The 12,079-nt window shown below is 33.5% G+C and overlaps 1 long non-coding RNA gene across 1 annotated transcript; it reads right to left on the bottom strand.

The window, feature by feature from the left end:
* LOC115989195 lies at window positions 1-2,630 on the bottom strand. Its single transcript, XR_004091841.1, has 3 exons — window positions 2,557-2,630; window positions 1,335-1,421; window positions 1-307 (listed from the first exon to the last, which is right to left on the bottom strand). It is a non-coding gene; the product is annotated as an uncharacterized LOC115989195 (long non-coding RNA).
* Between the last annotated feature and the right edge of the window lie 9,449 nt (window positions 2,631-12,079).

The raw sequence follows: 12,079 nt of genomic DNA, 5'->3' as shown, positions 1-12,079 counted from the left end.
ACACATTTACAAATAATACAAATTACAAATAATGTCTCCAAATATACACGAAATTCCAAAACTCCAAATGGATCAACATCAAATCACAATCCTTCCTAGTATAGGCAACCTCAACGATAGAATCTATGCCTACCATGCCCAAGGTTAACAAACCTCAAGAACCCAACCTCCGATAGAATTAGCTATGGCCTCAATAAATTCAGAAAGTTGAGTCACCAACCAATCATAGCATAAATCTCTCAATTAGCATAATGTTCCAATCACCACCAATAAAACAAGCTCCATGCCCAAGGTATAGAAAATTTATCTGAAAAAAAAAAAAAAAAAAAAAAAAAAAAAAAAAAAAAAAAACTGTTGGAGAGTGGGATGAGCTAAAGCCCAGTAAATAGCATAATTAATGGGAGTGGGAGAAATGCAAGTCTCATGATAATGGGCATATTACAAAACATGTTATACGTTGGGAATTTCAAAGAAAATCTAGCAAATCCATTTCCATTAGTAAAATGACAAGAATGATTAAAACTATGCAGCACAAAGCTTTCTTAAAATATTTCAACATGAAATTACATACTATAAACTATGAGCAATAACAACACTGTTTCAAAACAACAAGTCCAACTCAAGGCCACATGACAACGTCATCACAAAGACGAAACTCATCTGCCATCACAAAGACAGAACTCATCGCCAACACATAGTCGGAACTAATCGGCCGTCACAAAGACGGAATTCAACGCCATCACAAAGACGGAACTCATCGTCGTCACAAAGACAGAACTCATATGCTGTCACAAAGACGGGTTCTAAGATACCAATGTCACACTGACTATAGTATCTAGCTAGGTAATCACTAAGTAATCACACATCACGACACGAGGATAAAACATAAAGAGCTCACAGATTACATGAATTCAAAACACAGTTCATTTCCAAGTAGTTTCACAAATCCTTTTAATATCCAAAGATATTCACAAGCTTCTCAAGTTTTCCAAAATCATTTCTTGTCAATAACATTTTCTATCAATTTCCCAAATATCACAAGTCAAGATAAAACATCTTTAGAATTTGCAAATAATGCAATAAATCCATAAAATCCATTCCCAATAATTATATCAAAGATGTTTATCTCTTCCATAGTAACAAATCATGCATTTCCCTATATGCAATATTAAACATGATGTGCTTTTCATATATAATCATGTACAATAGGGTCACAACACAATACTTTTTAAGAAAATATAGTTCCACAAATAATTTTCCAAAATGTGTTTAACCCAAAAATAAAGTTTATGCAACATGCTTATTTTCCAAAAATCCCATTAAAAGCTACTTACCTCGGAAGGCCAACCAATTTTACCTCAACTGGACATCACAAAATCAACCAATCCGGTCACTAGGTCCCTCACCAAGAATCTTAAAACCTAGAAACATAAGAAACAAGCCTATTAATAACAAGGCCTATCACAAAGTTTATCATCACAGTTGTTTCCAAAATCAACTAGGATCTCCTAAAACAAATCAAATGCACTCAAGCCTAGCTTGCCCAACCTAAGACAAGTACCCATTCCCAAACGGGAACCAAAGAAGCATACAAACTCATAGTGCCATAGCACAAAACCAAAGCATCTTAATTCTCCACTACAAGCAATGTGCACATATAAACATAACATAAAACACATCAATTCAAAATAGGGTAGCATATCTCATGAGTTTCCCTTTAGAGCACTAAATGATAAAACCAAACCATTAATAGACTTAACTAAGTAAAATACATGTCAAAGAAAGTACAAGAATTTACAAACCAATCCATTCAACAAAGATTTGAAGTAAATTCCACAAAATCTCAGCGTTTTCATTGCACTTTCAGATTCAATACACAGCAGGCCAGCCATTTTGTAAAAATTCTTTGGTCCATGAAAAGTTATCCGATTAACTTGAAATTAAATAGGAAGAAGCCTTTATGTGTCTAGTATGTACCCCACTCAAAAAGATTTTTCTATAATTTATTAAAAACCATGTATTGCAGCTGACTCAAATCTGTAAGGGATAGATTTACAATTCCAAAGTAAAATTACTATAATCTTAATACTATGCCAAAAACTTTCAGACTTGATTAACCTCAAAGCTACATGTTTTAGCACATGATAGCAACTATGAATGCAACCAATAACCTCATATAATAGTCACATAATAGTCATCATAACACGAGTCAAGAAATTCGATCCTCTAACTCATATAGGCACTTTACCAAACACTTGGCATGCAACAAGCACATGCCCACTTTGGATTCAACTCATGCAACAACAAAACCCATATAGCTACTTTACGAAACCAAAGCTCATATACCCACTAGTAAAATAGACAATGAAAACACCCCATCAATGAAAACACCCCCAAATAGTTGGAAATTTTTGGGTTTAATAAAAACTCTTGCTGCCCAAATCCTCATAACCCTCTAAACTTCCAATACTCACCAAACCCATCAAGTATATACCATAAACTAACAAAACCCAAAAGATTTCATAGAAGAGATTGAAAGAAAACTTAGATTTTTACCTTGGGTCTCTTGCACTTCAAAATCTCATGAAGTTTTGACTTTACTAGGAGAATCAATAGAGACATAATCATCCCTAATAGGGAGGTTTCGACTAGAGAGGGGAAAGAACAAAATTAAACAATATTAAAATTAAACAAAATTAGAGAGTTTTACAGGATTCCATCACAAGATATTTATGGGACAAGAACCCAAAAGTTTCCAAATTTAAATTTTATCCCCTGAAATTATATTTTGTTTGTACCAACAACCCCTCAATCTATATTTTTCATTGAGTGCCACATAAGCCCATTACAAGTATTTAATTTGTCCAATAAAATGATGTCACTTTATTTTCATTATGGGGTGTCATTTGCATTTTACCACGTGGAGTCATTTTGTTGGACGAATTAAACACACATGACAATCTTATGTGGCATTTAATGAAAAATATAGATGAAGGGACTGCTAATGCAAATAGAATAGAATTTTAGGAGATTAAATTCAAATTTTGAAATTTAAGGATGTCAAATCCAAAGTTCCCCAAACTTAAGAGGTGCACTTTAGCCTAAATAAAATTTGTTATTAGGTTTTTTCTTTTTGTTTACAAGGGCCAAGGATATTGTTAACGGATGCCAAATTTTAATTATGTTGGGCTTAATTCCCTAACTCAGTCGCATAAAAAAAATTTAGGGTGTTCATTTTTTATTTATGATAGACAAAAAAATAAATAAAAAAATAAAAAAAATAATTTAAAAATTATATATGTGTGTGTGGGGACATATTTATTTATTTTTCAAGCCCCTCACCATAACGTGGAGCTGCAACTGCAATTGATAGTTTGAGATAACACAGTTATATATAGGATTCCTAGGCGCATAACATGCAGCTCTCCAAAATTCTAATTAGTTGTCATATATCAGTCCTTATATACCCTAGCAATTAGGTCACGAAATTTTAAAGATTGGACAATCTGTTAGGCTTGATTTCAATTCTGAAACCATGGGTCTTGATCAACCAACTTAAATTATGCATGTATTGAGAGTGATCTCAATTAACTGGCTATGCGTCGAGGTTAGTGTTGAGATTTCAGAAGTTTCAATCTTCTTCAGTAGTTCAGAGCAAGTCGTGTACATCTACACTCTAAAAAACAACTTACATGACAAAATGCAGTTCACGGTTATTCAACCTGTAACTATGGACCTAACAATTTCCCTAGGTAAATCTGAATATAGTTAACGAATTATTTTCTAGTCTACCGCATACAATATTTGACAAAGGTTAAGTTCAAGTGACTTTCGGTGCTGGCTCATAGTGGTTCACGGGGTGTTATCTTGAATTTGTAATATCTCTTTTTTTGGTGGGTCATTAAGCAATTTCTGTGGTTGATTTAAGGTCCTAATTAAGGGTGTTTCGAGACCACTTGGAGGATATAACAATTGGACTTCCAAAGGGACCAAAGTACTATAAGTTGTCATGCACATTATGCTAGCTCTTTTGTTCTCAACTATTTCTAAAGATGATTTTTTTGCATACATTTTCATTAAATTATTTTGAGATAAATATTTTTTCTCTACTTTTTGTAGAGAAATCTATCATCTTACACACCTAAGTATTCGAAGTTCCACTCGATATTAAATTAAATCAATAATGGGTACTTTAGCGCTTTGCGTCGATGTGATCTAATCAGCTTCTGATAAAGTTTTTACGAGTCTTGAATAACAACAAAGCGTGACATCCTTCTAAATTATAATGAATTAATGATGTGTTTCTAGTATATTTACTTACTGATTTACTTGAGTTTTATTTTTTCCTTAAATCTGAAATCTAATTTTCATGATGTGATGATATTATAATGTGATAAAACTCTTTTTCGTCCCTACATTTTCACGCGATTCCCATTTTGGTTCCTAATTTTTTTTTTCACCGCTTTTAGTCCCTATCCTGAAAAACACGTCTCGTTTTTGTCCCTGCCGTTACATCAGAAACAGAAATTGCACAGGTGGCAAACGGCAAGTTAAAATCATTAAAATAATAATAAAATTTTTTGTTTTAACATTAAAAAATGCCACCTCAGCATTTAAATAAAAAAATTAATTTATTAATTTTAACTAAATAAAAAAATTAAAAACACAAATAAAAACAAAAAATTACATTAATTGAGATCTAAGGGTGGCTAGAACAAGAACAATAAGAACATACATCTAGATCTAAGAACACAAAACTAAAATCCAAAAATCACAAACCCAAAAACACAAACACAAAAACAAAAACAACAGATCTTCCTGTTAAACCAAACACAAAAGAAACAAACACAAACTCAAGAACACAAAATTAAAATCCAAAAATCACAAACTAGAAACACAAACACAAACCTAAACCCAGCAACATTTTTCGCATGTTATCTTAGTAAACTATAAAGCTACTAAACTATACTAATAAAAACACAATCAATACTCCATTAAAGGATACACACTCGCCACCAACATCAACAAGAAAAACCCATTGTACCTGCAAAAAAAAACCCACAAATTTTTCACTTCAAATTTCCAAAACCAATCACTCTCACGCTCTTAAACTCACTCACACACGCATGTACAGACTAGTAGGAGCTTGGAACTGACCATTTGAAATCGACACCTCTCATGGCCATTGGAGCGAGAGTTAGGAAGAGGAATTGGAAAGCTCTAGAGCAATGAAGAAGAAGAAGGAGGAGGAGGAGATTTGGTCATCGGCATTTTGGGGGAGCGAAATCGGGATCGGATCTTCAGTGGAGCGGTTTCGGTTGGGTCGGATCATGAACGACCCAAAATGCAGTGATCTCGCCATACTTGCCGAAGATGGAGGTGAGGGTTTCAGCGGTGGTGTCCTAGTCGAGGCCATGGATGAAGATCCTGCGGTGGGCGAGGTCCACATCAACGAGCTCACACACGATTTCAATCAAGTCCGGGTGCTTGCTCACTCCCTTCTTGATCAGAGCCACGAGATGGTCCTTCATGAACGGCTCTAGAAGCTTCTCCACGTCTTCATCCTCATTGTCGTCAGTTGCTGGGTTTGTGTTTGTTGCTTTTGTGTTTGGTTGACAAGGAAGATCTATTGCTGGGTTTGTGTTTGTGTTTTTGTTTGTGTTCTTGCTAGAAATCAGTTTGTGTTTGTATTTTTGTGTTTGGTTGACAAGAAAGGGCAAGAAAATGCTAGAAAATCTGGACATGTGTTTTAAATCTGAATTTGTGTTCTTTAGAGTTCTTGTTGAGGATGAACTGGATTTTAATTTTGTTTTTTCTTTTTTGTTTGAATTTTGTTTTTATGTTTAATTTCTTGTACATGTTTAATTTGATGTGGATCTATAGTTTAATTTGATGTTCTTATTTTCTGGTTTGTGATTTTTGGATTTTAATTTTGTGTTCTTGAGTTTGTGTTTGTTGCTTTTGTGTTTGGTTTAATAGGAAGATCTGTTGTTTTTGTTTTTGTTTTTGTGTTTGTGTTTTTGGGTTTGTTATTTTTGGATTTTAATTTTGCGTTCTTAGATCTGGATGTATGTTCTTATTGTTTTGCTCAAGTCACCCTCAGATCTCAATTAATGTAATTTTTTGTTTTTATTTCTGTTTTTAATTTTTTTATTTAGTTAAAATTAATAAATTAATTTTTTTTATTTAAATGCTGAGGTGGCATTTTTTAATGTTAAAATAAAAAATTTTATTATTATTTTAATGATCTTAATTTTGCCATTTGCCACCTATACAATTTTTGTCTCTGATGTAACGATAGAGATAAAAATGAGACGAGTTTTTCAAGATAGGGACTAAAAGCGGTAAAAAAAAAGTTAGGGACCAAAATGAGAATCACGTGAAAATGTAGGTATGAAAAAAGGTTTTATCCCTATTATAATTAAGTGCTAAATCTTAACTTGAGATATTATACTTTCTCAAAAAAAAAAAAAAAAAAAATTGAGATATTATGGCCCCTATTTCAGCTTTGAAACTCTGGATCAGATATAGTGTGAAGAGACCCTTAAAAAAAGATATAGTGTGAAGAGGTGAACCTTGCCAATAAGGGGTAAGTTGTTGGCCTTAGGGTTCCAATAAATGTTGTACATGCCAAGTAATCAAATTAAATTCTAAGATTGAAGTTTTGCATCTCTCAAAAGATCTTGATATTGTAAAACTAATGAATTTTGTCTATATGTCTTATAAATGTAAATTATGTTTTCACTATTTAGGGCTGTTTGGATTGAGGTGGAGGAACGGAGAGTGAAAGGGAGTAAAGCAGAATTGGCAGAAAATTAGGCTCCTCAATCCAAATGGAACACTAGAGTTCACCATTAACTTATAACATCTCTTGAGTGGAATTTGTTGTATGCATTTGTGTTAAAACTTTTGTCCCGATTTACAACTATGATAGTGAGCATCTCAAGGTATTTCCGTTTTATTTTACTAGAAGTACACTCTTAACTTCAAGTGAGTTTTATTTCTTTGCAAAGTGACTCAGTAAATTGTTACACTAGAATAAATTATGTAGTTTTTTTTTTTTTTTTTTAAATTAAATTCCAGTCCTATCTCGGCCCAATCATGTGGAGTAAGTTTATTTTTATTTATTGGGCTCACCCCTTTTATATCCTGCTCTAAAAAAGTTTAATAATATAGAGGCTTAGCACGTATTGGGTCGTTCATGAAGCTGGATACAGATCCTTGTCCAAGGGTTTCAATTGGCAATACAAATATTTTTTAATAAACCTTCATATATATAGTTATGCAAGTCAATTTGTTCTTATAGGTTAAAAGATAAAAATCAAGGGCCAAAATGGATAACTAACCGTAATTTTCCAACTATATAGTTAGTAGACAATGTTTGCAAACTATATTTTTAACTAGCTTCTGGAGTCTAAGAGACTCAATTTCCATGGTCTAATCACATCTGATGTGGCATCTTTTTCCACGTGACGACCACCTGAAAATCGAGTCTCTAACACTTGATTTATAAACCAAAAAAATTTGAAGTCTCAGAGTGAGAGAAAAAGCGACCCAAAAGCTCTCAAACTTAAATACCCATCTTCAACCCAAACCCCAAATCTCAAAAACCCAATCAAGCTTAGTAGCCCATCTTCCGTGGACGAAGTAGGGGCTCGCGTGGCCCCTGGGTCGCGCATCTGGTGGTTGCGGTGGTGTTTTTGTTTCTTGGATTGAAGCATGAGAAAGAGAGAGTAGCCCTTTTGGGTTTCTTTTCTTCTTCGGCTTCTTTCTTTCTTTCTTTTTTTTGGCTCCTGGCTCTGATTTCTTTGTTGGTGTTGTTCTGATTTCTTTGTTGGTGTTGTGGTATTTTATCTTCTTATAAATCGAGTCTTAGAGACTCGATTTCCAGGTGCCAACTCAGACACGATCAAAACATGAAAATCGACCCTCAAAGACTTGATTTATAGACCCTAAATCAAGTCTCTTAGACTCGAGATGTTAGTAAAAAATATAGTTTGTAAACATTGCCTCCTAACTATATAGTTGAAAAATTATGGTTAGTTACCCATTTTGGCCAAAATCAAGTTCAATTCAGTAATTTGTTGTTGAAATTTTCGTAAGGTATGAAGAACTCTTTAAGATTGACTAAAACTCTTGAAAGTAACCATGTAAAATAGCAATTAAAAATTTGAATTGTGATGTACTGCTTTGTTACAGTGTGCTCTTTGAGATGAAAATTTCTAACTAAAGTCTGCTTGATAAATAGACACTCAAAAATTAAAAGTACTAATAATAGTAAAACTAAGAAGAAAAACAATATTTAAGGCTATAGAATACCAATTAAGGTTTAGTCACCCCAAACTTCAATTGCTTCTTCAGAAATTTATATCAGACTCCTAAATAAATATTAAATAGTTAAGAAATCCTATACTCCAATTCTCTAGTAATTGCAAAATCATCCCTATTTTTTTCTTAGGATTTGACTTATCTCTAATACTTTTTTAACTAGACATTTCATTTTATTTTAAATACATAATAACAAGTGATAATGGGCTTTTTTCTTATTAAAATAAAAGGAGATTCTAGTTTAAAAAGTACTGGAGGTAAGTCAAATCATTTTTCATGAGTTTTTTTATTAAAAAATTGCGAAAATAAGGTACTTTCTTACCCACTCCCACAAATCAACCCAGGGGTATTTGTCCATCATTGGTTCCAACTATAATTATCATCTACATGTCAAAGGACCAAGCAATAAAACAGCATAGCAAAATCATGTGTATTTTGTGCATAATTGGTTCTCATCCATAATGGCAAAACGGCATAGTAATAGTGTTGTTATTAATCAAAGTTAGGCAAGCTATGGCCTTTTCTTTTTGCTTTTTCTTTTTTGCTATCGGTGACCTAACCGTGGAGGTGGAAGAGCCATGGAAGAGATAGAGAGAGAAACGTGTAAAGAGAAAGAGAGAGAGATGTGCGTGGAGAGAGAAAGAGTCAAACATATAAATTTTTTTGGGTTTAGAAATAAGTATGGAATGTATTAAATAAGGGATAATAAATAAGATCAATTAGAATATTTGCATTAATGAGGGTTTTTATTTTTAATGTTGGATCTATTTAAATACAATGGTTTAAAAAAAGTGTAACTCTTTAGAGTTACACTAGGTGTAACTTGAATCCATCTCTATATATATGTGATTGGTGGAACAAAAAGTAAAATACAAAATGTGGTACAAAGGATTTGTATTATATCTTATATTTCTAGTTTGCTACATTTTTTGGAGATATTTTAGTGCACTACTTATATATTGAGGTTGAGGTTGACAAAGTAAGTATCGATCAGTTTAGTCATGTACTTGAACTCATGTGATTTGGGCTGTTTGGGTTTGGGTTTGTGTTTGACAAGATGTACTTGTGTCAAATTTATAAAAAAAAAAAAAATATATATATATATATATATATATAATAGAAAAGCCCAACAAAGCAAGCAGTTAAGGAAACTCTCCAACTGTTTATTAGGTAAATAAACTTTATAGCTATATACCACTAAGATTTAAACTTATAAGTTAGTGAGCAAAAATTGTAAATTACAAGTAAGATTTTAAAACTAAAGATAATAAATAGAAAATAAAATAACTCTATAATTATCTTTTAAAGTTCATTAAATTTTTTCTTCTTCATGAAATTTTTTTATAAACATTTAAATTTAATTAATTAACATATATATTAGCAATTTTTGTTTCTATTATTTGTTAATTATTGAATCTAATTAGCTAGTTCGTGTATAAGCATATATTTATGTTTATGTTTATGTTTTGTCTCCATATATATTTATTTTTAGTTGCATCTTTGTGCATGCATGTGTATGCTTCTATATATGTGCACATACTTTTTGACACTAACATTTATTTTAAACTAGAAGCAAAAAAAAAAAACCACCCAGATAACCATCACCTTGAGACTATTAGTCCATCTTCCATTTATATCAACATCAAAGTCATTGTCTATGTAAAGCAAAGTTATATGAATTTTCTCTACCCGAAATTAGTATTGTAGGGCCATGATTTGGTTCCAAAGCCCAATGTGTAAATGGATCTAGACCCAATAAGCCCAATACAATGAATTTGTACAGAGTGGGCTAGAAAACTAGGCTCTAATGAGTTGGATAACAGTTAGAATGGATTTAGAAGACAATCAAGCAGAAGTAGATAGGATTTATCTAAGTAAATTCGTCATCGGCACAATCCAAGGAGGTCAGTTCTTGTATATATTAATTGAAGTTGGTTATGGATACAATTTTGATTGCTACAGTGCTTTCTCTCTCAATTTTTTGATCCCTTTCTCTTAAGGTCTCCTTTCTATTTTATACTATCTTCCCCTTTCATCTCTACCCTCCACGTGCAGATTAGATTGTTGGTGTTCGTTCTCGTCCCATCAGCACCTTCCTGAAGTCTTTGAGTAGTAGCTGGAAGGCTGAAAACTACTGTTCAGGTATCACTTCCTTATTAATGCGCCCAGAAAGTTAGCTATAGAGCATTCAATGCGGTGATAGCAACTTTATCTTAGATATTTCCTTGCTTTCATTTGTCCTGTTCCTTCCTAATACTTATCTTTATCTATGGAATGGTCTGGAATGTTACTCTTAATGGCAAACCACATCTTCCGACCTTGGGTTTGATCAGCTGAGGTGACACTCCTCCTCGGACACCTTCTTGGGCGATCATGACCAGACCTTACCCCTTTGCATAGTAACATGGATCCTTATGATTGTGCTTGTTCGTCCTTGGACTAATTAATGTCCTCAGATTGGGCCCCTGGCCCAATACATATGTAGATATATACTCCTGGGCCTTTCACCACCCACAATAGCTCCTTGAAATTCTTCTTTTTGGCTCCTCGGGAAGGAAGAAGGATTTTGATGCCACAATAATTGCTTCGTGCTTGTCACATCTCACCTCTTGATTGTGCAGGTGCCTTTTTAACTGTCCACGGCATGCTCCTGAAATTTTGGCATCCAAGATGGGCCTTCATTAAATTTTTACAGCTCCATGTACCTCACGTTTTATAGCGCGATGCAGATCATCAGCTAAGAATTTTGTTGGAACCCAGGCGGGAATTTTCCCACTTGCAACTTTTCTTTGATATAAATGTTAGGACATATGTGATTCAATGTTAGGAACATATGTCAACATTTTATGTAATTGGCTAATCCTTAGAAAAAAGGCACTTGTAATTTTGGTAGATCTAGGATGAGTTTAATGCTTCAAGAAACAAGGTTTCAAGTTCAAGTGTTAAAGCCATGCAAGTCTGTCCAAGAAGCAAGTCTGTCCAAGAATCAAGTCAGAAAGTGTAGGATTTTAAAACTCGACAGCTAGCATCTATCGAGGTTTAAAAGCTGCTAAAGCCCGTGGCTCGACAGCTAGCTCAATAGATAGTATATCTATCGAAGTTTATGAAGTTCAGTTTTTAAAGCTGATTTTCATCCAATCCGTGAGTGTATGTTTGGGTTTTATTTTCTCCCTAAACATATATAAGGATTATTTTAAGGGCTGTAAAAGATGACGAAAGTTGCGCAAGAGAACAATTCCACAAGTGTGAAGAAAGTGTGACCGGAAACCTAGTTTGTCCTAGTTCTTCAAGAAGCTGCTGTGTTTGTACACTATAGGGTTTTGTGACCAAGCAACTTCATGATCTTCATCATCTGAATGAACTGAAGAACTTTGTAGCCAACATCCTTCTCAAGTTGATGATCTAGTTATATATTGGGATTCGCGCAATTGGTTAGTCACGTACTGGGAGCTGTGCATTGAAAAGGAGAGATTTTCACTATAGAACAAGTTCAATTGAGTATTGGGGTAAGGGTTCAACTGTAGGTTGGTATAAGATACTAGGATTCCTTTACTTGTAACTGCATGTTTTAATAATAGTGGATTCTCAGGAGTTGTGACCTTAAATTTACCCGGTGGGGTTTTGCCTCGGTGGTTTTCCCCATTCGTAAATAAATCACCCGTGTCAAATTTAATTTTCACTGCATTTACTTAATTGGTGATTTGTTTGTGCTACCACACTTATTGCATGTTAATTAACTTAATTAATTCAC

The sequence above is a fragment of the Quercus lobata genome, chromosome 5 (genome assembly GCF_001633185.2).
Source record: "Quercus lobata isolate SW786 chromosome 5, ValleyOak3.0 Primary Assembly, whole genome shotgun sequence".
NCBI lineage: Eukaryota > Viridiplantae > Streptophyta > Magnoliopsida > Fagales > Fagaceae > Quercus > Quercus lobata.
The sequence above is the reverse complement of the archived record's forward strand: the minus strand, read 5'-3'. Positions and strand labels throughout refer to the sequence as shown.